Here is a 27,450-nt window from a genome sequence, read left to right as displayed (position 1 = left end):
TTCCAGGATTAGCTGCATCATTTTATGCTCCCACCAGAAAAAAATGCATAACCCACATCTTTATCGCTTTATACTTAAGCCATCCTAACAGGTATGCCATTGTGTTTTTAATTTACATTTTCATAATGACTGGATGATGTATACCATTTTTTCACATATTGACTCTTATTTGTCATAGCTGATAATAGATCTATTTATGTCTTTTGTCCATTTTAATGTTGTGTTCCAAAAAATTTGTGTATTCGTAATCCTAGATAACATTTCTGATAAATATTTGCAAATATAATTTCCCATTCTGAATATTAAATGTTCTTTTAACATTATGAGGTTTATTTCTTCAGTCATTTTATTTTATAGATTATGCTTTTATTTTAAAATCTAAGAGTTCTTTGTGTAGTCACAGATCAAAGACTTCCTACTATTTTTAAACATTGTATAGTTTTAGTGTTTCATATTTGAATTGGTGTTTAACCTTGAGTTAATATTTGTGTAAGTTGTGATGTTTAAGTCAAGGTTTATTTTAGCCTAGAGATAGTGGCTGTTCTAGGATCATTTGTTGAAGAGGCAATCTTCAATTGAGCTACTTCTCACCTTAGTCATTTTTGTATATTATTGTAGTCAATTTATGGACTTCTAGTCTGCTCCACTGATCCATGTGAGTATCTTTCCACCAATAACATGCAGTTTTAATTACATACCATCATACACACGTTTATACTTCCCCCTTTAGCCTTCAAGGCAAGATTGTTTTAGCTATTCCAGAGTGTTTAACCTTCCATATAAATTTTAAAATAAATTTGTATTTATATACAAAAACACTTTCTAGGATTTAGAAGAGATTTGCCTCAAATCTAGAACCATTAGTATTTAACTGACATCTGTTAACTGTTCATTCTTTTAATTCATAAACACCATCTACCTTTCTCTTCATTTGGGTCCTTGCTTTCTTTAATTAGAATATTATAAATCGCTGTGTATAAACTTTATGTTTTGCTAAATATATACATAAATATTAACTTATTTGGAAAGATTCTGAGTGGTATTACATTTTTGATTTATTTCCTCTTGAATAATGTATAGAAATGCATTTGAAATTTGTGTTTATTTTTCATCCTGTACTGTAGCCTTATGAAACTCACTTATTCCTACTATGAGTTGTTTGCAGATGCTGTAAGATTTTCCTTGTAAACAATTAATAGCTATAAATAGAGATTTATTCATTCATAAAGATCTGTAAGACTTTACTATTATCGCTGGAATTTCTAGTACAATGTGACATAGGAGCATTGAAGACAGGCACCCTTGTTTTTGTCCTTGCCTGCAGAAAGTAGTTGAACTTGTCACCATTTAAGTACAATACTTGTAGACTTATTGTTGATTCTCCTTTTCAAGTTGCAGTAATGCCCTTATATTACTAACTGGTTGAAGATTTTATTGTAGATAGAGAGTTTTGTCAAACTGCTGCTGTAATTGACTTATACTTATTATTCCTGAGAGGCCAAGTAACTCACTAAAAAGAAAGCAGTGAGATAGGATCATCTTCCCTTCACCTTTCCACCAGCTCCCATGCTTCTGGGCAAAAGAAGTCTCCAGTTCAAAAGAGCAAAAAGGCTTCTCAAAACAGGAAGCCTCTTTCAACCAATCCTCTGTTTTCAACACCTTTTCCTACCTTATATGTGTAATAAACTACCACATAGAAACCCAAATCCTTCCTAGAATTGAGCAGGCAGGGATCCCGGGGGTCTCAGACAATTAGAAAGTGCAACTTTCTAATTGTCTGCCTCTGCTTACCTTCCTTGGCAGCTGTAGGCAAAATAAATCTCAGGCCTGGTGGAGAAGGAGAGTGGAAATTTCCAAATCCATCTTCCCTCTAATGCTGAGGAGTGGCCTGACTTTGTCAGGACAGAGCACTAAATTGATCCAGGTGAGGAATGCATCAACCTGAACAATCGTTTTTGCCACATAAGGTGCCAGAAAAAACCTCTGAGTCTAACTTTCGGTACAGTTTACACTACAGTCATTCTCTGTAGCAATAACATCCACAAACAGCTCATCTTCCATGATCTGAACACATTCAGGGTTCTCCTTAGATTATAGTTTGTGCATTTTTCAATAATAAAAGTTGTATTTACCAAGGATGAGCAGGAAAACAGGCCTCTACCATTTTTGTACAAATACATGTTTTGCTTATTTTTCCTTCTATCTTTTTTGGTGCTGAAATTTTACTGGAACATATCCAGGTAACAGTTTTAAAATCTATTTCCCCCACATTGAATGAACACTATCAACCTAAAGTTCCACCTTTAGTTTTAGCAATGAAATTTTCTTTCCATCATTTTTTCCTTAACTTCCTCCCTACGTTTTATGTTTTTGCATTCTGAAATTCTTCTTACTAGAATATTAGAATACTTATATGGGTTAGTTATAGTTTCGTTATTTTCTTTTTCTGCTGAGGTTTTTCTTTTTGTATCTTTATTCTTTGCTATACATTCTAGAAATGTTAGTATTATATGCAAGCATTTGTATATATTTCTTCAATTAAGCAATCGTATCTTTAATCTCTAGTACCATTTTTCCAATTTTTTTTCCACAGGATCATCACATTTTTATTTTTAGCACATGTGCTGCCAAAGTGAGTAAGATTATATTTTCATTAATCAATGGCAATATCTTGTAAAGTCCAAATAATGAATTGCATATTTTATTTTTATCTTTCTTAAATTATCTCTAGTTAACCCACAAATGGGTTTTTATTTGTTTTCTTTGCTCGGTTGCTTTTTACTCACTTTCTTTTTTACTCACTTGCTACTGTGAGTCTCTCCTGTTGGATCTGTAAAAAAATATCTATTTATTTTCTAGGTAGCAAGCTGATAGTTAACTTGATAAATAACAGTGGCCGATTCTTCCATTTACAGGGAGTTTAGGCTCGCTGTCTACTGCTGTGGTTTCTCAAATGCTGTGCTGAGAGCAACGGCAGCTCCCACAGGCTTGCTCAGTTCTTCATTTTCACCCTGGGGCTAAACGCCAGCCTGCACTGTGTTTTTCCCATGTGTAGTGTACCCAAAGGTACGGCTATTTTCATCATTAAACTTCAGCCAATCCTCTGTTTTCAACACCTTTTCCTACCTTATATGTGTAATAAACTCCCACATAGAAACCCAAATCCTTCCTAGAATTGAGCAGGCAGGGATCCCGGGGGTCTCAGTGGCCTCTCCTTCCAAGTTTCCTCAAGCTTTCTTCCAGAATGAAGCTGTAGATTTTTCTTGTAGAACTTGCCATTGTTTTCAGACAACTTTGTTCCGTTTACTGTTGTTGCTTTATACTTTTTCTGGTTTTATTATTTCTGTTCCGTGTGTGACATTGGGGACTAATCAGAAGTAAATGCTTGTAAGGTCTTCCATTCTGAGTTGTAAGCTAATACAGAAAATTGAAGTACTGAACTGCATTGTTACAAAGATGTATTTCCCAGCAGACAATAATTTCTTTAGTTTGATGCTTACCAATAATTTTTAAAAAGAGAGAGCAAAGCTGCTGTCTTTTACAGAATTCTTTCCATGACAACCAAATTAGAGCCATAATTTCCTCAAAAGGTTAAAAGGGGGAAGTATTCATTGAATTACCTTACATTTGTATAGTTTTATTTTTAGAAACTTCTTTTAATCTAGGTTGTAACACTACAAGATAAAATACTCTTGAATTTCTGATATCATTTTGATTTTAATGTGCAAATTTTCCTGATCTGACTGTGCTACATCAGTAATTGCCATTTTTAAAAGCCTGAAATATGTAACAGAATATTAGAAAAAGTCAAATACTACTCATTTGCCTATCATATCTGGATCTAAATGCGTAACTATGCCCTTGTTCTAATGATCTGTTATTAACTGGAATTGTGAATTGGACATGTAGTTTTATTTCCCTGTGTTTCAATCTCCTACTTGAGAAAAGATTTGGTCTAAATAAGTGTCTCTTTTCCTTTAGATTTTACATTCATTGGGCTTACACTTTGCTCTATGTACATAACCTATGTTTGCAATACCAGCAGTGAAGTTGAGGATTCTCTGGTGTCAGTGTGCTACTTTATGTTCTAATAATTAAACCTCAGTACATATTTTTGGTTTCTAGAAATATTTTTAAAAATGAATTGACTTTATCTGATTAAACTTAATGCCTGCAATTGAATATTTCTGTTCATGTGTTAAACATATTCTAGTAACTGAGATGTAAAAGGGCTGGTGAAAATATATAATGAATACCTAATTTAAAAAATTATTACAGTCAAAGGTAAATGACACTAATCTTCCTGAAAATATTTCTCATAGCTTTAAATACATTTGTAACATTGTTTGTCACCTTATGAAACAGTTCTAAACGTCCCCTTTCTCTATAAGTATGGCCAAAAATTACCATGTGTGTTGCGAGGTGGCATCCATTAGAAAGCCAGGCTTCTTAAAACTTCATAGTGTGTCCTTATTCCCCTTAATCACTGGATCTGCGCTATGAGACTTCTGCATCTTCCTCCAATTTTAAATGACCGTGAAAGGTTTTGAACGGATTCAGACTATCAAGGCAACCATGGCAGTGCAAATTAAGACACACAGGGAGGAGAACTTGCAGAACTGCTTGAGAAAGTTGCAACAATGATGAGGTAAGTGTGTTTGAAGTAAAGGTGGTGTCATGAGGAGGATTAATGACACTCTGTCTTTTACTATAGTAGAGTTTTAATAATTTAAACACTGGCTATATGTTTAATCACACCTATGTGTACTTTTGAGACCATTACATTATATACATGAAATGTATAATTGAAAGCATGTATATAAAGAAAATATGTGTGAAAACTAATGTGAAGTATATACACTGGAAAAATTAAAACTAAATTGTTTGCTTAGCAAATGTATGTATAATAGGCAGTTCAAGATACCTATTGTACAATCATTTTCAGTGCTTTTCTTTCTAATTGGACTCCAACATCTTTCGGGAGATTGATGTCCAAGTAATAATTACTCAACTTTCTAAATTCCATGCAGTTTAATCTGTGAAACAGATCCATATGTTATATATATATATATATATATATATATATATATATATATGCTTTGGTCCATTTAATAACACTTTCAACAAGCAGTTGATATTTTAAAACAAATTCCCAACAACAATGAAGCTAAAAAGTACCATATAGCTAGCACAAGTCTACTTTTGTTTTTCATTTTTTTTCCCTTCCTTCTGCCCCTCTGTACCTCAGACGTGTTTGTAGCATTGTAGGTAGCAGTATTCTTGTAAGGATGTTGGAAAAGGATGATAAAACTATTTTTTGGAAATCAAATCATGGCTACATATTTCTCAGCCCTGATGTTCTTTGTGTTACAGGAGAAAATTAAATTAATTCCTGGTTAAGTTACTATATGTATCCTTTCTGTATGTGAAATCTAGATATTTGATTTTATATTTTCTTTATTTTCCAATTAAATAAGTGCATTTTAAATAAGCACGTTATTTTAATAATGTGGAAATTGTACAATATTAAAGCAGCCTATTTTATTGTGAATTAGAGCAATCAGATGACACATGTATCATCCAATTTACAAAAGAAAGGAAGGAAAGAAGGAAGGAAGGAAGGAAGGAAGGAAGGAAGAAAGAAAGAAAGAAAGAAAGAAAGAAAGAAAGAAAGAAAGAGAAAGAAAGAAAGAAAGAAAGAAAGAAAGAAAGAAAGAAAGAAAGAAAAACATATTTTATACCTGGCTAGAGAGATGGTATGTGCTTGCTAGGAAATGTAACTACATTATCCAATCAGTGAAACTCATAGGCTACTTTAGAAAAAAGAAAGATTGATATTTAATCACCATGTAATTGATTTGGAATGATGAAGAACAGTTTGTCAAGTGGTCTAAATATATAAATATATTTAAAACAAGCAATTATATACAAAATTATATGATATTTAAGGAACATCAAATAATTCAACAACTCCTTCCTCATACTATATAAACTCTTTTGTAAATCAAGCTCATGTGTAATATTTGCAGTGTGTCTAGTTCATACTAAACACTTGAAAATACTTAAAGTTGTTATATGATCTGGAGGAAATAGAGAAGGAAAAATAGGACATATGTGCATTTTTTAAAAATTTTTTTGAGATAACAGTCACAAGAAGTCTGCTATTAACATGAGAATAATTAACTTCATAAGACAATCGCTCTATGAAAGATAAAAGAATGTGTATACATTCATCAGCATTAATAAATGAGTATAATTTATAGGAGGTTAATAAACATTTAATGTCTATTATGCTGGACATTATGGAATGTGAACAACAAATGCCAAATAATAGATACTTAATTCACTATATTAATAAACATTACAGTATCTTATGTACTTTTTAATATTTAGGACATCATAACAAACATAAAAATCAGAAACATAATACAAGAAAAGCTTGTTTAATGTTATATTTACAATAAAATATGACTATTACCAGGTCAGATGAATCACGTAATTCAAATAATTTAGAATTAACTTTCTCAATTTATACAAATATATCCTTCAAGATAACATACATTCTTAAAAATTAAATCTGTCCATCTAACCAATCTCATTTCATTCTGAAATATAGCTTTCTTTTACATAAAGTAATAAAAATTGCATTCTTCCAATTTCCGTTGGTAATCAACTGTGACATTAAATGGCATAAATCTTTGCACAATTCATTTCTTGCTTCTTCAAAGAAAATGAAAATAAAACACATCTAAAAGTGGTGATTATAGAAAGCACACAAGATTTTAACTTTTGTTAAGCTCTTGGAAACTCTCTATTTGACTTTAAACTTCTTCGCCGTTCATCTATAGCAATAAAAGAAAATTTTCTTTAGTCTTGAACTAAAGAAGATAGTTTAGAAGCTGAACTATTTCAAAACTTTAGATCAATTTGAAAAGCATCACACAAAGACATCCCTATGTTTTCTAGCTCACATATCAGGCAGTGTCGCCAAAAAAGCACAGCCTAATGTCTGCACGTCTGCGTGGCTATGCAGACAGATCTTAAGACACAAAGCAGTGATTCCCCTGAGGCTAAGCAGAGAGAGCATTTCAATGCACGTTTTTCTTACGCTTGAAAATTGAACAATACTGTAATACCTCCCCTTGGAAAGGATCATCTATATATTTGTATCTTATTTGGTGTGCTATTTTTGGATCTGAGAACTTTTTAAATTATAAATTTGAAGGAGAATTTTACGAAGAAAAATTCCAAATGTAAAATGTTGGTAAAAAGAGTACAATTAAGTTCTCAACTCCAATATCAAACTTTTAAGTTATCAAAAAATGTTCATCCATTATTTTGCTATTAGAGTTCTTTACTAATTTTTTAAAAAGAAATTTCAAAATATATCGAACTTCCTTTTTTGCATACTTCAATTAAAACTTCTTTTTTTTTTTTTTTTTTCCTTTTTTCTTTTTTTTTATGGGTACCGGGGATCGAACTCACAACCGTCTGCTTGCAAGGCAGGTACTTACGCTGCTGAGCGAAATCCCCAGCCCCCAGTTCAAACTTCTTTAAAATGAGTATTTTATTACCAAGCAGGTGATGAAATTAAGGATACTGATTCTTAATTTATGCCCTCTAGCTAGGAAACACTAAGACATCAAATTAACTTCAGCTAAATGTCCATTTCAACTTCACAGATGTCATGCTTTGTGTCTCATTATTTTTCTAAGACTAGGGAGGAAGCTGCAACAATGGAGGAAAAAATTAAACAAGTTTTCTGAAACAAATCTACTTTTATTAAGTGTAGAATTTGATAAAAGAATCACTGCCTGCTTAGACTTTGTGTTTACTGCTTGTCTACGTCCTGGGAGGAATCCTAGGGAGTTACTCCAAACTATCAGCAAGGTGAATTATCCTATGACAAATCAGGACTTCTGGAAAAGTTGGAATAAAATGGCCCTGCTTTTGACTTCATCTAGTAATTTATCTTACAAATTTCATGGGAAACAATATGTGCTTTTAGATTCTCACCGTCTTTTTAAAGACAATTGTTTACACTTTTGCCCAATCTCTTTCTACTGGGGGTGGAAACTCCCAAATCCACTTACAAACACATTCCCCACTCTGTTTCTTACTTCCACATCTCTTACCTTATCCCAGATATCCTTGAAATAGGCTCTCTCCCAAAATATAGCAAAGAGGAAGAAAGACTGGTTTTCTTCATCTCAGACTGCACGCCCATCAAACCCTTAAGGGATCACTGGCCCCTTAGAAATCAAAATTTCACTGGAGCTCTGCTGAAAGACTCCAAAGATTAGCTCTAGATCATAGTATATGAATAAAAATAGTCATAACAACATGATAGAAAGAGCAAAAAGAGAATAAAAGGCCTTCATCATTTGGATTAGATAGAAGTGGCAATTCAAATCCCCAGGGGAAAGCTTGGTAGTCTTTCTTTTGAAAAAATTATAGGAATAAGATTGACTTTTTACATTGGATTAATTTCAGATGCATCAAAGATTTGGATACAGAACTAAAATTACATGTTTTAAATTTCTGCTAACAGATTGAAAAATTCAGATACGTAACAATCAAGAGGCCCTGTAAAAGAAAAAAGCACATCAACCACACTGGAAGCATAATTACAGACATTCACAAAGAAACAGTAACTTTTTATAATATATACAGAACTTCTACATCTATCAAATAATAGGAAAATCAGTGATGGTGTAAAAATAAGCAGAAGCTATAATGATATTTTTCAAAAAAGCAATTACAAATAAATTTTTTTGTCATGTGTAATCTAGAGACAGAGAGAGGACACACACAAGAGAGACAACATGAACATAGAAGAGAGACTTAACAAAAAGGAGGTGAGAAAAGAATGGTCGGGGAAGCAGGAGAGTGTGGAAATGATCAAAGTATATCATGTACATATACAAGGATGCCAAAATGAAACCTAGTACTATGTATAACTAGTGTGCATTAATAAAAAATAAAAGTGGAAATTGTTTTCCATATTAATAAATATAAATTAAAATTAAACAATATGCTGTTTTTCTTTGTTCAAACTGTGTATAGAATGCTGTCAATTGTATGAAAAAAGAAAATACAGTTATATGCATGTTGAATTATGTAAACATAGATGTGGAGAGTAACCACTGAAAAGCTTAAGGATCTTTAAATGTCGAAAGGAGAAAGAGAACATACTGGATTCAGCCAATAGCTTCCCAAAGTGGCAAAACTTTTTTACTGTTAATGTGTTATAGTTTTCATACATCATAGAATGTCGGAATTTGTTAATTTTCAATTAATCATTTGTGTACTATAATAAATTAACATACTGCAAAATTTAAAATAATAGAGGAAAATGTATTAAATTGAAAAATTTAATTTGACAATCAACCACCAATTATACACTTTCTTCCTTTGGGTGCAACTTATAAGACAGTTTAATGTATGAGAGAGTTTAGTGAAGAAATATAAAAGAACTTTCACATGACTGAAATTACAATTTATAAAGTATAAATTATTCACCAAGGAAGAATTTATACTTTTATTATAATAGTTCTAAGTTAAATGCTAAACTAAAATACCTTATTAGACTATCAACTAGTCTTTTGTGCTCATTAACTATATAATAAAAAAGTAAATGTTAATTAAATACAAAATATCATGACTGGAAAGATTATATAATAGGTTGGTAGTGAGGAAGTATACATTTATTATAAAAAACAATCATGGTATGACTTGTACTACAAGTTTAATACATATTGTTTTTTACATAGTAAAAATAAAATCCCTGATATAACAGCAGTAAGAACTTTAATAAAGCCCAATATTCTCAGATCAATATTGATTTCATTCATTTAAATCTTCTCAAATAACATTAATAACTTCTCATTAAATTATCGATACTGTTCGTGATCTTAATTTCCTTTCTTGGATTTAATAGTATAGTCCAGTTCACTTCTGGCAAATTTTATTGGGTTTACCCCACAGTAAATCCCTGCAAGTGAACTTAGCACAGACTTCAAATGAGGAAAAGAAAAATGAACCTCAAGAAAATTGACCTGCACCCTTCAATTGACTTTGGAACAACCACAGAGCATTTTAAAAATCAAGTTTAGAACTATTTATCCTGTGAGAAACAGAAAGAAAATGCTCTTTACACTTAAAAAAGAGGGGAAGGCAGCTCTGAGGAAACGTACAGATTAAAAGCTTCTTATCAATGAAAAGGATCTAATTACGATTGTCAGGATTATCTTTTATGTAGCACCTCAACACTCAAGAGAGGATACCATCTGGGCTGATTTCACTTAGATGGTGAAGGTAACCTAGCAGAAAATGTCAGCAGTAAAAACTGCTTTCTCACATCTTCCTGATTATACATCCTAGCATGAATTAACTCAGAATTACCAGGAAACTTGTTTATTAAGCCTCAGACATTTAGTCTTGAGATGCACAAATTATTTGAGGTCTGACTCATCCTTAAATAAAATATAATTTTCTATCCTTATCACTAATGTATTTCAATAACATTGATTCAACTCTGTGATGACTTAAGGAAAATTTGTCGTTTTAGTTCCTTAGTTGATTTTTTTTGTTTTGTTTGTTTTTCTTAAATTCTTTGTTTTGTCAGTGAACTGACATCTGCCAGTAAATTGAAACCTGCCAGACTGGATTAGAATACTCAAATACACCTGCCTTCTACCAGAAAGGGTGCAAAAAAATAAATTATTGTCTCTGCTAAACTTTTCTCTAGCGCAAATAAAAAATTTTTATCACATGAATCTCATCAATTATATCAACAATTTTTAAAGAGCAATTTTCTTTCCTTCTAGAATCAGCATGATTTAGTATACCAATGATGTTTTGTAAAATCAATCTGATATCAAAACAGATTTTTAAATATGTTAAAAATGCCTATAAGATATCCTTAGCACAAAATTCTAATTTACTTCCTGTACCCTGAAAAGGGAGAGGTTTCTTCCCCTCACATCTATTTTGGAAAGACCTACATTTCAAGATTTGCCATTTTTATTTTCCTTTCCAAAAGAAAATAATCACAACTAAAATTTTTAACAAAGCAAAAAACCCTTAGGCCGATCTTTCTCCCTATTAATATGTAGCTTTTGAAGGGACAGATTGTTACAAAATGGAATTACTATTGTCTTTTTGAGCTGTTCCTTCAGTTGTATTTATCAACAAAATAATCCAAAAATATTCTAAAAAAATGTTCTTCATACAAAACCACTTATTAATTTTTATAAACCACAGTGTACCTGGTTGTGTTTGTTTCATTTATGCTTATTTGCCTATTTACTTTTTTGTTCTTTTTGCCTTTAGATTAACTGTAATATGCTTTGATCAATCTTACTGTACAACATGTGGGAAAGTCTTTTCAGTATTATACACCAAAAAATACAATAAAATTCAACATAAATCATGTCTGAATGCTACAAATCCCTGTCTTTAATGTGTACATTGTCTTTAACATGTACACTGGCACATGGAGGCAGGGTGTCCACTGCTCCTTGAAATCCTGTCCTGACATACCTGTTCTGCATATTCCTACAAGTACATCGTCTGGCCTCTCTTTGGAATTCCTGCTTATGCAAGCTGCTTTTCCTTTGCTGTACAACATGACTTCTTAGAGACCTACTTGCCCTGTACACAGGAACTAGTAGAATCACCAAAACGTAGCATACATCTCTGGAGATGAGTGGGTAAATTGAGTTTATTAAAGTAACAAGCTTACTCTAGTAAGAGTTTTCCTACTATCTGACTCCCTTAACCTATCCTACAACACAGAGAATTTCAAAGCACATTTCTGAAATATGTTAACATTCAAATAGAATTTTCCAGATAATTAAATAGCTTTTCAGCTTTAATTTGTGTCCTTGATGACACTCTGGTGAATTGCTATGACTTTCATCCAGTATTAATTCCAAAGTACTGAGTATAGCTGTGTCATGGTTTATGTCTGTGGCCCGCAGGCCTCATGAGTTTGCATTGTGCACTTGTGATTGGTTCATTGTCTAGTGCTTAGATTAATGGTGTCAGTGCTCCACCCACATAGGGGTGGAGCCAGGATGTGATGTAATGGCAGGAAGAAAGTGTGTCTTGCTCTTTTGCTGGTTTTCGCCTCACTGTTTGCAGCCGCCATGAACTGCGGCCCAGCCATGCCCGCCTGCCTTGGAGCCAACTGAGTATGGACTGAAATCTCCAAAAACTGTAAGCAATAACCTTTCCTTTCCCAATTTGGGCTTCAGATATTTTGTCTCAGCAACGAGTAAAAAGTAACTAAGACAAGCTGTGTAGTAATTATTGGAGTGGTAACAATGTTCCCGCTTTTAGGGTTCTTCATAGAGTGATACAGACAATACTTAGACAAAGTTTTAATATGACTTTTGAGTAGTGTTAAATACTATGAAAAAAATAAAGAATAAATAGTGAAAATGAGAGAAAAGGTTTAAATATTTGTTGTCCAAAAGAGGCTTGACTGTTAAGAAAAAATTAAACAGGATAAGCTGAGAAGTGTTGTAAAGAAGAGAAGGGCGAAAACAACATTTCTGAGGAAAAGATCAAAAAAGTTAGAGCACATACCTTGTGAAGAAATTATAATTCAAAATGGAGAAGCTGACATTGGAATAGGTAATTTGACAAAATATAATTCTGGAAAAGAACAAAAGATTGCATTAATATTAAACATCATTAATGATGCTAAATATTAAAATCTATTAAGAGGAAAGAAATTTGACTCAATCAGAATAATTATTATTTCCCAGATAATGTTCATATTTCTAAAACGCCCTCTGAAGAACATCTTGTTATTATTGTTACTGTCTCTCATTTGTATTTTTTTCCTTTTTAATGCAACATTTTTTCTTCAAAAGTATGTACACGGCCACTCTGAAATATCAGAAAATGATTCCATTTAAGTAAACCCCTGCTAAGTTTTATACATATAAAGATTAATATGAAAAAAGACAACTTTACAAGTTGAAACAGCCTCTGGCCTTACTTTGGACTAATTAAGCATAGCACTTTAGTAAGCAATGATAAAAACTCGACCAGTCTTTTCCATGTTACATCATTCCAACCTCTCATATTGTTTTGAAGTATATTTTACCAGAATTTAGTTGTGTGTGTACATTGCTACTGAGTGTATCATTATTTCCAATTTTCAATAATAAAACATAAAAAAGATGTACTCGCAATCAGAAAAAGTAGAATCTTAGTTCACAATTTTGATTTCAAATGAGGACCTGATAGACTTTAATTTAACTGATACATTTTCAGCCATTTAAATCCCGCTGACTCCTCTAAAAACTTCTTGTCACATAGAACTCAAAACTAAGATCCATATTGGTGTAAAAATTTTCCTATCATCGCTTATTCTATAAGAAATGCTATAACTATCATGTGTTAATTGCTTTATTAGGGAATCTTAAGAAAATTTCTCATGCTATCTTAAGAAAATTTCTCATGCTATACATGAAATTTTTAATATATTCTATTAAACTTTAATATGTAAATCACAACCTGACTCCAGTCGCATGGAATGTTTTCACATGTAGATTTACTAAAATTCAGTTTGGTTGGAACACTTTGGACTAAAGTAGTTGTAAATAAATAATAACAGCCAGTATTATCCAAAAACCTCTTTATTGTACCTTTGTTATTAACCTGAGTTATTACATTTATCATATAAGTCTCTTTTATTTTACTTTCCTTGGGTTTGTAGCCATGGAGTTATACACAGGTAAAGACAGAAAATATTCATTTATAAAACTTTATAGTTACAATAATAATATCAATTGCATGGAGTGTTTTGGTCTTCAGCTTATAGAGAAGACCTTTATGTCAAGAAAAGATGAGGGTAGAGAAAGCCAGAAAAAAAGAGAACTTCCATCTTAATCATTTTCCTCATTGCTGAAACAAAGTACTCTAACACTCACAAATTAAGGGAGGAGAGTTTTGTTTGGGCTCACAGTTATTAGAAATTTCAATCTGTAGTCAACTGCTTCTAAAGCAAAAACATATGGTGGTAGGGTCTAGGGGGGAGGAAAGCTGCTTATTCATGGCAGTCAGGAAGCAGAGTGAGTACGGAGGATGGCGGGCTGGGAATACACCTGTCAAGGTCAAAATCTCCGTGGCTTTCCTCTCCTCAGCATCTCCATCTCCCACTGCACACTCAGCCACTGAACCCCAATAGAGGATGTATCCACTGATGAGCATGGTGTCATGATCCCACCACCTTCCAAATGCCCTACCCCTGAGCATAGGAGAATTTTGGAGATCATTCTAGATTCAAACTATGTACTTTCTTGGAAAGTATAGAAAATTAAAGATGGTAGAGATAGAATTGAGTGTATATAAATAAATGAATGCACAAATAGTTAAGTGATATAAAATAAGTATATAGCTATGTATATTTCAGCATTTTTAATGCCTGTGTTACTCAGTTTTTCCATCATTATGACAATTACTTGAAATGAATGCCTTTCTAAAGAAAAGATCTAACCTTAGCTCATGGTTCCTCCATCACCGCTCAGCTCTGTTCCCTTTAGACCTGTGATGAGGCAGCATGGCATGGCCTCAGGAGGCTTGGCAGAAGAGACTGCTCCTCTCAGAGCTGTCAGGAAGCAGAGGAAGAGGGAAGGGGCCAGCGCCTTCATACCCTTTTAAGGGAACAGCCCAGTGATCTCATTTCCTTTCCCTAGACTTCACCTCCCCCAGATTCTACTATTTACCAATAGCAACAAAGGTGCTAGTGATAAGCCCTTAATGTAATGAAAGGTAAGATCTAAACCTCAGCATGATTAATAAACCCTTCTAAGGAAATATGCAAATAAAACTTGCTGCCTGGGAAAATTCATAAATAAAATCCTGTGCCCAAGTCTGTAGTTTTGGAGACTTTGACTTTTAATTGTTTGGAGTAAGACATGTGCCTTTTTGTAAAGCTTTTTAAGACAAGCTCATGTGCATTGGGAAACAATCACACCATGCTTGGTGTTTCTCATAAGATAACTGATGCCCAGAGAAGTATGGTGTGAATAACGTACACCTAGTTAATGGCTAAGTGAATCCCATCCTGGGCCCACACATTGATACACCTGTGTGACAAGCTGCCTCATGATGCCTTGTTATTCTTTGTGCTTGTAAGTTATATTTTTTCTTTGCTTTTACTGTTTATGTACAATTATCTTGTGTATTCGCCACTCATGCAGAGCTTAGCAGACGTTTCCGATAGGAAATGCGCTTCTTGGTGACAGGTCTTGGGATGCTTTCCAGGGACAGCGCTGCCTATTAGGCTGTGTGTTGGCAGCACTGCACGAGAAAGCAGCTTCAGAGGATAATCAGCGCTCACTAATCAGGCTGTTTCTTACATTTTGTGCTTTAAATGCATCTTGTTGATAAAAGGCTTTGTACTTCTCAGTCTTCTCCGCCTGCCCCGGAAATACATTAGCTCTAGTTAACTTACTGCATACAATAATAACCCAAGGAAATGACAATCTGTAGGAATTTATGACACTCTCCACAGCGATTTTCACAAATGGTGTGAGAAAAAAAAATAGAGCCCAAATTTCCTCACTTCTTATGAGATATTTTCCTCTTTTTATTTTTGCTTTTGTTCTTACTCTATTTAAGCATCGGAATTCAGTACTGCCTCAAAGCTTACAGCATATACTCATCATGTTCAAAGGAAATGCATGCTAAGAACATTGAAATGCTACTTTACTCATAGATAACTTAGTTTTAATAAGCATTGCCTTAGTTTTATTTATAATTATCTGGAAAAGTTTTGAAAATATTAAGAATCTAGTATATTCTACTAGAGTCCTAATAGTTTGAAACCATTTCTGTAATACATTTCTTATCCAAACAATTGGAATAAAAAAGAAATCTTTTTAACTCAGAAATGGTCTTTTCATTATTCATTGATTCAAATTCAACTAATTTTATGTCTGCTTGCTTTATGAAAGATTCTTATTTGAAATGATCTTGTACATATCAGAGAGGTAATAGTTAACTAAAACAAATGATCATAGTTTACATCAAATTTAATGGACTGTCTTTTCTAGAAATCACTGTCTTCTAAAATTCAAGGTCTTTTAAACTCTTATGTTTCTTTGAATCATCTGCAGATTCTACTTAAAGGCTTATTCTAATTGAGGAATTCTTGGGTGAGTTCTGAGAATTTGCATTTATAGAATGTTGCAGCAACTTCTTGAGTTACAATGTCAAAAACTCAGCTTCTTCTTGAACAAGAATTACCTGGTACTGAGAAGTCACAAACAGATGTCAAATCATTCTGACTATGAAAAGATTATAGTCTAAGTTTGTCTTTTGTTAACACCTTTTAAGCTTCTACTGAGGCATATTTAAAGACATAAGCATTCCTTTTTTTTAAAAAACTAAAACTTTGCTATAATGAATGATATTGAAAGAAGTGGTGAACCTGGAACAGTTTAATGTCTCTTAAGTTTCCAAACTCAGGAAATAGCCTGCAGTAACTTCTTCATTTTTATTATTAATATACTCTCTATGCTATAATTATCCACAATTTTGCCAAATGAAAACAAAGAATTTAGATCAATATTACTCATGTATTTATAAAGTAGTAAACTGTTTCTTAAAAACAAAAAATAAACACTATTTAAACATCCAACTAACTGAAAAAATTAATCTGCACTGTTCTTCCAAGAAAGTAAAAATGATGTTTGACATAATATTCATTTTTTAAACTTTATTTTTAAAGAGAGAAAAATTAAACATAACCAAATAGAACAAAAAAAGATCATAAGATAACAATGTAAGAGACACAGATTTCAAAGGAAGACAGCCAGGGATCCTCACTGTCTATCCTATGTCTCTTGTTTCTTTTCCAAATAATTGTTCATATATTCACATACAATGAATTCACACAAAACATAATAGTATTAAACTGATCAGAACAAGATGATGAAGGCATTTTAGGTCTTCAACACCAGACAATAGAAAGTCAACAATGGCTGCCGTCATGTCTCTCATTCTCTTCAAAATAGCTGTCCATACCTTCATGTATTTTGAAATTAAACAAAACAAAATAGAATAAAATCACTCTTAGCAAAGAATAATAATATTGCTGGATTTCACAACATGGCTCTATGAAATCAGCACTGGGTACCTTAGTGTCTCTTTTTTTTCAAAGTAGCTGTTCACTTCATTGTGCATTATATAATCAATTCTCATAAACTTTTTAGAAGTTCTATGCATGCATGGGTCTCTACATGTATACCTATCCTTTCTGTATTAGAGGGAAAAACAAAAGAAGACCACACAAAACAAATTCCTAGAAAAACACAAAACAAAAAAGACATATAAACAACAATAGCAAAGAGCCCAGAACACTGACAATATTGGCCTTCAAAAAAAAAGGTGGTAGGAGCATGACTAGGGTTGTTATTCTGCATAATGATCTTCAAAAGCTCCTCAGATCACTGTACAATAATATGCACAGTTGTTCCAATCCTATGAATGATAACTATTTTGTTCTAAGTATTTACAGAGTTTGTAGCACAATCTCTTAGCTATCCTAAGTGTGTTTATATAATTTTAGACATTTTTTATTTTCTCTTCTTTTTTCTTTTTCCTCATTTTCCCTGAGACATTATTTTCCTCTGTAAGCAGATTCTTATCCTTTCACTGTAATTAATGAGTTTTTTGTATTTTATGTACGCTTACCATTTCTTATACTAGTGAGACTATACAGTTATTTACACATGTGAGTTTGATTTATTTCACTTATGAGTATGGTCTCGAGTTGCATTCATTTACTTATAAATATCTCAATGTGATCCTTCTTTAGAGCAGAGTAGTACTCCATTATATAAAAATACCACATCTTTTTTTTATCCATTCCTCAGTTGATGGGCACTTACGTTGTTTCCAAGATCTCGCTATTATGAATTGTGCTGCTTTAAACATTGGTGCACATGACATAACATTTTCAAGATTATAAGTTCTTGTCTCTCTAACACATTTATTTTCCCAAATCCAGCATCATTTTAGTGAATTTGAACCTTGAAAGAAGTGTTTCTAAAACTACATTCTCTTTTGGGGGTACAGAAATAAAGAAATGAGCAGTTCTTCTGATACAATCTCTCTCTCTCTTTCTCTGTCTCTCTCTCTCTGTCTCTCTCTTTCTCTGTCTCTCTCTCTCTGTCTCTCTCTCTCTGTCTCTCTCTCTCTCTCTCTCTCTCTCTCGCAAAACTTCTGTTCATTTTAATCATATTTTAAAATAAATATTTGGAATTTTTAAACATGAGTAATTTTGGAAATCCCTGGAATTCCATATTAATAAAATCACACGAAAACTGCCATGATCAAGGGGCTAGCTAATTTGAAATTATTTCTAGTGTAGAAATCATAGTAATATCATGCAGGGGCCTTATAAAAATGTGATTGCTGAAATAAAAGTCTAAACAAAACAAGTCTCCACCTACATGCCAAGAACTTTACATGTAACAAATTCTGCTGAAATAAATTTTGCATTTCATAAATAAAAAGTTATACTGAGAATTATGCTAAAACTACATTTAGTTGCACTTAACTACACTAACAATTATCTATCACTGTAAAACTAAAAACATCCTATTAGATTAACAGGTTTATTTTTCCAAGCAAATGCTGCTATGGGATTTGTGCAAATAAATCCTGAAGCAAGTGATTTTCCTAAAATAATTTTAAATATCTTCTGATTGACCTGAAATCCAATTATGTATGTATTTGTAAAACATTAGCACAACAGTTAAACGTGTTGTTTTTAATTCTCAAAATAAGCTGAAAATTATCTATATATATATTTTTTAAATACTAAAGCACAAAGTCATTAATAAATGAGCTTCTAGCCTCAAGCTTCTCTAGTACCAACAGTATGGATTTGTAAACTGATTATTAGAATCGCCAATTAAAAAGAGATCAATATATCTCATTTACCATTCCTTTAAGCCTACCTTAACATGTGCAAGTATAATTCTAATTTGAAAAGTAAATTTGCTAAAATTATGAAGTTTCCATAACAAATATTCTAAAATATGTAATCTTTCTTTTTAATTCATTTATTTTTATTGGTGCATGTTTGTAGTATTTAAAATTATATTCATCATGGGAGATTGGTACATGTGGCTACTATTTCTCAATTTCATTACCCTCTTCCTCCTCTTCCATATATATATATATATATATATATATATATATATATATATATTTACTTTAATCCAGATGTGTAGAATGTGATGATCACATGTCCTGTAGGGACTTGGTGCATGTACACAGTACTTCACAATCTCCCCCTTAAAATACTTTGTAATTAAATAATCTTTTTAAGTTAAGTTTTTCACTAATATGAGTCACAGATCATTTTACAACACATGGAAATTTGAAATAAAGAAGCATAAGGTGAATGGCCAGAGACAGATAATTTTCTTTCATATAAATCATCCTTTTGAATAAATATAGATTTCACACTTTAAAAAAGCAGATAATTATGTTTTAAATAGGAAATATGCAGAATGAGGACACCTTATTTAAAATATTAAATATCTCAGAGAAATGAAATAATAATGTGTTCACAAAAAACAGAACATTAATGATAAAATATAATTGATAATCATAAATATGGAATACTTTTATATTTTATTACCATTTCACTTTTTATAATAAATTTTTTTTATTCTTTTATTGTGAAAAGGAACCTTCACACTGGGTATGGTTGTACTTGCCTGTAATACTGGCACTCTAGGAAACTGAGGCAGAAGGACCGAAAGCTTAAGCTCAGTTGTGAAATTTAGTGACTTAATGAGACTTTGTATCAAGAAAAAATAATTTTAAAAAGACTGGGAATGCAGCTCAATGCAAAAAGCCTTGGGTTCCATTACCAGTATTACAAAAGAAAATTAACTATTCCAGTAGCATACAAATAAAAACAGAGAAAAATGTATATGTTTGAAAACAGAATGAATGAAATAAGATACTTCACTGACATACTAAGGATTCTTTTTTACTTAAAAATAAACTAAAAGGGATTAAAATAATAATACACAATTTTTAAAAATAGCAGGAAATTAACACTAGTTAATATATAGCACACTATTATCATTTGTTCAGATTATAAGATTTAGGCATGAAAAAACGATCAAACAATCAAACAATGAAAACACAAACTGTTCTTTTTGATGAACCTACAAATACTAGTTGTATAGTTATCTTGTATATATATATATATATATATTTCACACATATACATATATGTACCTATATACATATACAAGAATATATATATTTTTTCCCTAATTTTTATTCTCCTTTTCTCTATCTGTTTTTCTTTCTTGAGTACCCTCTTTCCCTTTCATTTTGACAATATCTATTTTACATTTTGGAACTTAGTACTCTTTCAGGGTTTTTTTACACTAGGAAGGTAATATGATGTTTATACATGTGAATTTGATGTATTTTCTTATGAGTATTGCCTCAAATTGCATATATTCACCTATAAAAGCATCAAGGTTATTCTTGTTTACACCTGAGTAATATTCCATTGCATAAAAATACCACCCCATTTTTTATCCATTTTGTGATTGATGGACATTTGGGCTCTTTCTAAGATTCAGGTGTTACAAATTATGCTGCTATTCCATGGGTGCACATATTTCATTGTGGTATCATGTTTTCAGTTCTGGGAAAATATCCAGAAGGGGAACTGCTGAATTGCATGGGACCTCTACAAAGGAATCTCCACACTGATTTCCACAGTAATTGCACAAGTCTACACTCCAACCAACAGTGGAAAGTGTTCCTTTTCCCCCAGTTCCCAGACATTTGTTATTGGTTGATTTCTTGATGGCAATCATTCTTTCTCAAGTGAGATGGCATCTGAATGTTGTTTTAATTTGCAAATCTCGAATGACCAGTGATGTTGAACATTTCTCCATCTATTTATTTGTCATTAGTATTTCTTCATTTGAAAAGTGTGTATTTATTTTAGATGCCCATTTTTGGATTGGGTCTTTGAATTTGGAGTGCCCGATGTTTTTCAATTCTTTATATGCTCTAGATATAAATCATTTCTCTGAGGGACAGGTGGCTGATATTTTTTCCCATTCTGTGGGTTTTGTTTTCACTCTTTGATTTCTTTTGATGTGCAAAAGCTTTTTAATAGGATGAGATCTCAATTGTTCATTCTTTGAAATACTTGCATTTTGTTCATGAACTCTTTGCCTGACCCTAAGTCTTCAAGATTTCTACCTAACTTACCTCCCAATAGATTTAGCTTTTCCATTTTAATATTTAGATCTTTAATCTATTTTAACTTTAGGTTACTTCATGGTTGTAGACATAGGTGTAGTTTTAGTCTTCTACATAGTGAGTCTGAGAGGAACTCATCAAGAAGAAGAAGCCAGTGAGCTTTTTGGTAAGTGGCACAGGCACGCCATAAGGGCCCTGGAAGATAGAAGCTAAAAAGTGCTACCTTGAGCCTACTAGTACACAGACAGAAAAAGAACAGACCCCCCACTCCCTAGCAAGCAACTGGTTGGTTCAGAGGACAGGTTGATTTACTAGCAAGTGAGGTTCAAAGGCAACTGAATGCGTGTGTTGTTTCTTGACTTGGAAGCCTGGGGCTGGTGATCTGAGCATGTATAGGAAGGACAATAGTGTATAGTGTGATGAATAAGGGGGATTTCCTTCTGTTTTGTTTTAAAAATCCAATATTGTTCTCACTGTTTTGTTTTGTTACAGTTTATTGATTTGTTTTGCCTTATTAGTGTTGACTTTGTATCCAGCTATGCTGCTGAATTTGCTTAGTAAGTCTAGTAGTCTTTTGATGGAGATTTTGGGGTCTTCTATGTAGAGTATTGTATTATCTCCAAATAATGATAGTTTGATGTCTTCTTACCTTACCTTATTCCTTTTATTTCTCTCTTGTCTAATTGCTCTAGCTAATGTTTCCAACTGTACTGAATAGTAGTGGTGGACATCGTCTTGTTTATGTTTTTAGAGAGAAAGTTTTTTGCTTTCATCAATTTAGTATGATGTTGGCTTTTGTTTGTCACATATGGCTTTTATCAGATTTAGGTAAAGACCATCTGTTCCAATTTTCTGTAGGATTTCTTTTATCAAGAATGAGTGTTGAACTTTATCCAAAGTTTTTCTGCATCCATTGAGAGAATCGTGTGATTTTTGTCTTTGGCTCTGTTCAAGTGGTGTGTTACATTTATTGATTTGCGTGTGTTGAGCAATCCTACATTCCTAGAATGAATTCCAGTTGGTCATAGTGTATAATCTTCCTGATGATTTGCTGCATTGCATTTGCTAGTATTTTATTGAGAATTTTTGAATCAAAGTTCATTAGGAAGATTGGCCAACAGTTCTCCTTTTTGGTTGGGTCTTTTTCTGGTTTTGTTATCAGTGTAATTTTTGCCTCCAGGAATGAGTTAGGGAGAATTGTTTTCTTTTCGATTTCATTAAAGAATTTGAGAAGTATTGTCATTCAGCCTTCTCTAAATTTCTTATAGGATTCTGTTATGAATCTATTGGGAGCTGGGCTCTTCTTTGTTGGTAAGTTTTTAATTACATTCAATTTCAGTAGCTGATATGGGGTTACTCAAAATTTTTATATCATCTTGATTCGTCATTTTTATTTCATACATTTCTAGGAATCTGTCCATTTTTTCTGTGTTTTTCCAGTCTTTGCAAGTAAACATTTTCAAAATAGGTATTGGAGGTGTTGAATTGTCATTTCATGGTTACTTATTATTTTTAAGAGTTCTTCCCTTTTATGATCGTGGGCTGTGAACTAACTTCAAGATCTGAAAGTCTATTTTCAGTTGCATTCAAATGCGTTCAATGGAATTTTTAATTTCCTGGATATCTTTCTTAATTTATTTCATACATTCTATTTCTTTCCTATATTGTTCCATCAAAGTTTCCATCATTTCCCCATGCTCTTATACTTTCTTTGTCTATGTCATCTATAGCTATACTCAGCAACTCTTTCATTAATGTTTTCATTTTCTTTCTTTACTTGAGAAATTATTTGTAATCCAATTTCCTCTATTGCCTCGTGGATTTCTTTATTCTACTTGCTATCTCTTCAGAAATTTCAGATGTGTGACTTACAGTGTCCTCTATTTCAGTCTCCTCTACTCGTTCCAGATGGGTTGTGCATTATACTTTGAATTTTGCTTTTTTGTTGTATTGTTTCCACCTATTGGTTAATAGTTTGGTCTTTTCGATCCAACTAGTATCTATTGTCCATTATGTGTATGTAAACAGCCTACTGTGTGGCGGACATTCGCCCAGTTGCTGGGTTCTATAGTGTAAGGAAAAAGCCAGTTCTCTAATTCCTTCAGTGGGTCATTTGTATGAATCTTGTATTCTTCCAGGGCTGACTAGCCTGGGAGTACTGATGTTTACCAACCCTTACCTCACATATTGCTACTGCAAATTCAGACTGTTCCAGGCCACCAGATCCTCCTTTTTATGGTATACTCCCCAGCCAGGACCCTACTGCATCACTGAACAGCTTTCAGGCCCAGTAGGATTTTCTCGGTGGTGGAATTTTGCTGGCATTCTCACCAGCCCACGCAGTATTCACTCTGTGGACTCACACGTGCTCTGCCAGCTTGCCAAGTTCCTTGGGGGTGGGGTGAGGGGTTGCCAAGGCTCCTATCAGCCCACTGAGGTACTGAAAGTGGTGGAAGAGGTTGCTGATGGTCCTCTGGGCTGCTGAGGTTATCTGGGTGAGGGTGAGGAGTGATCAACACCCCCCTGGGCTGCTGAGGTCATCTGGCTCCGAGGCTCCTTCTCATCGGCTAGACTAGTCCGGGTGTGGAGGAAGGGTGATGTTCTCTCAGAACGTTGCCGTGTGACAGAAGAGCAAATTAAATCTGCTTGAATCTTATAGCTTAGCATAACATAAGGACGATAAATCAAATTGTTTTTTAACTGTTTAAAACAGAAAAATCCTAAATGTCGATGCAGAAAATCATATGGCTCCATTCCAGGTTGATGCTGCCAGAAGACTTGTTCCATCAAGGACAGCTCAAACAAAGCGAATAGGTAAATAAATAAGTAAACAAACAAATGGAAGGCAGATATGAAAGATAGTCAGTTGGTCTGGCATTGATCAGAAACTACCACAAAAATGTTGTCAATCACAACCCTCCAAATATTAAAAGTGTTCTATACAGGTTATAAAATACACATCATAGAGAATAAATCTTAAAGTATACTTGCTTTAAAAGGGGCAGTATGTTCTAAATAAGAGTCCACAGTATTCAAGAGTCAATGGAATTTAAATGTTATACAATGAAATGCATAAATTCTGTAGGAGAAGACCAAAAGTAAAGGGAGAGGTACCTTTGGCATCAGGTAACAAGAATTAACAAGAAGAATTTCACAGTCCTGGAAAACACAACATACATAGAAATGATCCCTGAAAGTATAGCCTTGAAAAACACAACAAATACATAAAACCAAAAGCTACAACCATATCCTAGACAAAACAAACAAACAAACAGAAATTATCTGAACTTTGTATACCTACAGAAGGCAATATCACTAAATTGAATTACTTGAAATAGATCAAAATAATAAAAGTGAAAAATAAGAAAAAATATCTTCATTCACAATAATTACAAGAATTGAGGGAATAGCATTTTACTTAACAAGAAATTAATCTTCTCAATGTACTATAAATCAATAATTCAGAGAAAAATATATTTGAACATGTCTTTATTGTATGAAACTAAAACATTAAACGTTACAAATTACAAGTAAAAATAGATAAACGTTTAAAAGATTTGAACAAACTTAGCAATGACATATAAACAAAATAACCTTAGAGGTAAAAAAATTAGAAGGCCAAAATAAAAGACTCAAGTGATAATTTTATAGTAGGCATTACACAAAAGAAGAAAAATAAACAGCAGAAAGAAAATGACATAGCAAAAGGAAAAAAAGTGATCTCAGAAAGTAGAATAGAATTACAAAGAAAAGTAATATTGAGAGTAGAGAAATTCAAGTGTAATATTTCCAGTATTAGAGTTCTTGAAAAAGTAAACTGTAACAGTGAAAAACAGCTATAATGTAAAACTACAGCCTGAGAAAGCTTTTTAAAAGTGGATGAGCTAAGTCTAACACTAAAAAGAATCACAAGGAATTTAAAAAGTCAATTCTCTTTTTTTAAAATTTTATTTAATGGGGAAAAAAAACAAAACAGTAAAAGGGTACAAGTAATACAGAATTTCAAAAAAATAAACAGTAAGAAATCACTAATTAATAGATTACTTATTGTCATCTTAGAAATAGTTGTTGAAGTTCAAAATTAAAGCATACAAAGTAGGCATTCAAACAGTGAGACTGCAAAAAGTTGTGTTCAATGATCCAACAAAAACTTAGTAATATGTTCATCTGTCTTACACACCTAAACATACTTGCAGTTGTATCCTTTAGAGCACTTTCTTTCCCTCTCTTTTTTACAATAACATTTACACATTTTGGGCTTTATTACTCCCACAGTTCTTATTACTTTTTTTTTTTTTTTGGAAGAGAATAAAACCAAATGTGATAAAACAAAGCAGTCAGTCAAAACAAAGAATGGACGTAGTGCATGATGTAAAAACAATACAAGGTAATCAACAATGGTTACCATAATGCCTCTTGCTACCTTAAAAGAAATGCCTATATCATCAGGTATAATAAAATTGAACAAAACAGTACAGAACAAAACCAATAAAAGATAAACATTGGAGATATTACAGGACTTCAAAAGAAGATAATAGTCAAACCAGAATGCGCATCATAGTGAATCTTATTGCCTTCAAAGTAGTTGCTATAAGCTCAAACTTGATATTATCAAACAAAACAGAATTGAGTAATATGATTCAAAACCAGATGGTAAGAGCAATATAGGGCTTCAAATCGAGTTAATAGGAAATCAAAAAAAGTTACTATAATATATCCTGCTAATTTAAAAAAAATTCCCTTAATTAAAAAATAATAAAAAAATAAATTTTTAAAAAGGGAGATTGGAATAAAAAAGGACATAACAACATAACAATACAGGTGTGAGCAAAACAATTTAAGTAAGGTAGTGTTTCACCACAAGATAACCCGACTTAATAGTAGTTCCCTAGTGTCTCTTTCCTTGAAATATTTGAGTATAACTTTGTATACTATAGCATCAAACACATCAAGAAAGTGTGAAACCATACAAGATGATGCAAGTATTACAGGGTATTTAGAATGAGCTAACAGAAAATGAACAACGGTTTCTATATTATCTCTTTGCCTATAAAAAATTGTGTTTATACTATCACATATAATAAAATCAAATAAGATACAATAATATAAAACTCGTGGAGACAGAAGAACAACATTTTGATGGGACTTCAAAACAAGATGATATTAAATAAGCACTAGCTATTATGATGTCTTTTTTTCTTCAAAATAGCTATTTATACCATCACAGACAATATATCAAACAGCCTGGAATAAAACCATTCCATTAATCATTGAAAATTAATAAGGTTTCAAAGTCACATAATAGGGAATCATGAATATCACATACTTTTATGTATTTTTATCATTTCTTACACTAGGTAAACTATTAGGTATTCATACATGTGAGTTTGATTTATTTCACTTATGAGTATGGTCTCAAGCTGCACCCATTTATTTATAAATATCTCTATGTGATCATCTTTATAGCTGAGTAGTACTCCATTGTATAAAAATACCACAACTTTTTTATCCATTCCTCAGCTGATGGACACTTAGGTTGTTTCCAAGATCTGGCGATTACAAATTGTGCTGCCATAAACATAGGTGCACATATACCACTGTGGTATGATGCTTTCAGTTCTTCTGGGAATATGCCTTGAAAGTAGAATAGCTTGAACAAAAGACAAGGCAGGAAGCATCACAATCCCTGACTTGAAGTTATACCACAAAGCAACAGTAGTAAAATCAACATGGTACTGGAATCAAAACAGAGCTGAAGATCAATGCAATAAATTAGAAGCTACAACCACAACTACAAACACACTCAACCACCTTATCTTTGATAAAGGGGCCAAACAGGTTCACTGGAAGAACGACAGTCTCTTTAATAAATGATGTTGGAAATACTGGCTCTCCATATGCTGAAAACTAAAACTAGACCCATGCCTATCACCATGTACTAAATTAAAGTCTAAATGGATCAAAGATCTGAATATTAAAACCAAAGCACTAAATCTATTAGAAGACAAATTGGGAAAAACCTTGAAAACATGGGATAGGTAGAGAAATCATGAACAGGACTCAAACTACACAGGAAATACTTCCCAGAATCAATAACTGGGATTACCTCTTATTAAAAAATTTCTGCATGTCAAAAGAAATCTCCAGCATAGTGAAAAGAAAACCCACAAA

At 32.6% G+C, this 27,450-nt stretch overlaps 1 long non-coding RNA gene across 2 annotated transcripts in view; it reads right to left on the bottom strand.

Annotated features, from left to right (window-relative positions):
- Window positions 1-5,108: 5,108 nt before the first annotated feature.
- Window positions 5,109-27,450, bottom strand: part of LOC134477347 (uncharacterized) — a 68,033-nt gene continuing 45,691 nt past the window's right edge. Inside the window, exons 3-6 of one of the 2 annotated variants that reach the window (XR_010049339.1) lie at window positions 24,394-24,438; window positions 12,595-12,663; window positions 8,136-8,586; window positions 5,109-6,842 (exon numbers count right to left, since the gene is read on the bottom strand). This is a non-coding gene — a long non-coding RNA (uncharacterized LOC134477347). Of the gene's footprint in view, window positions 8,587-12,594; window positions 12,664-24,393; window positions 24,439-27,450 lie in introns of both variants that reach the window. The other variant, XR_010049338.1, reaches the window with a different exon arrangement.

This window comes from Cavia porcellus, unplaced genomic scaffold (assembly GCF_034190915.1).
Source record: "Cavia porcellus strain 051 isolate PalLab524CR breed Dunkin Hartley unplaced genomic scaffold, mCavPor4.1 scaffold_8, whole genome shotgun sequence".
NCBI classification, from domain to species: Eukaryota; Metazoa; Chordata; class Mammalia; order Rodentia; family Caviidae; genus Cavia; species Cavia porcellus.
This window is presented reverse-complemented; position numbering and strand designations above follow the sequence as displayed.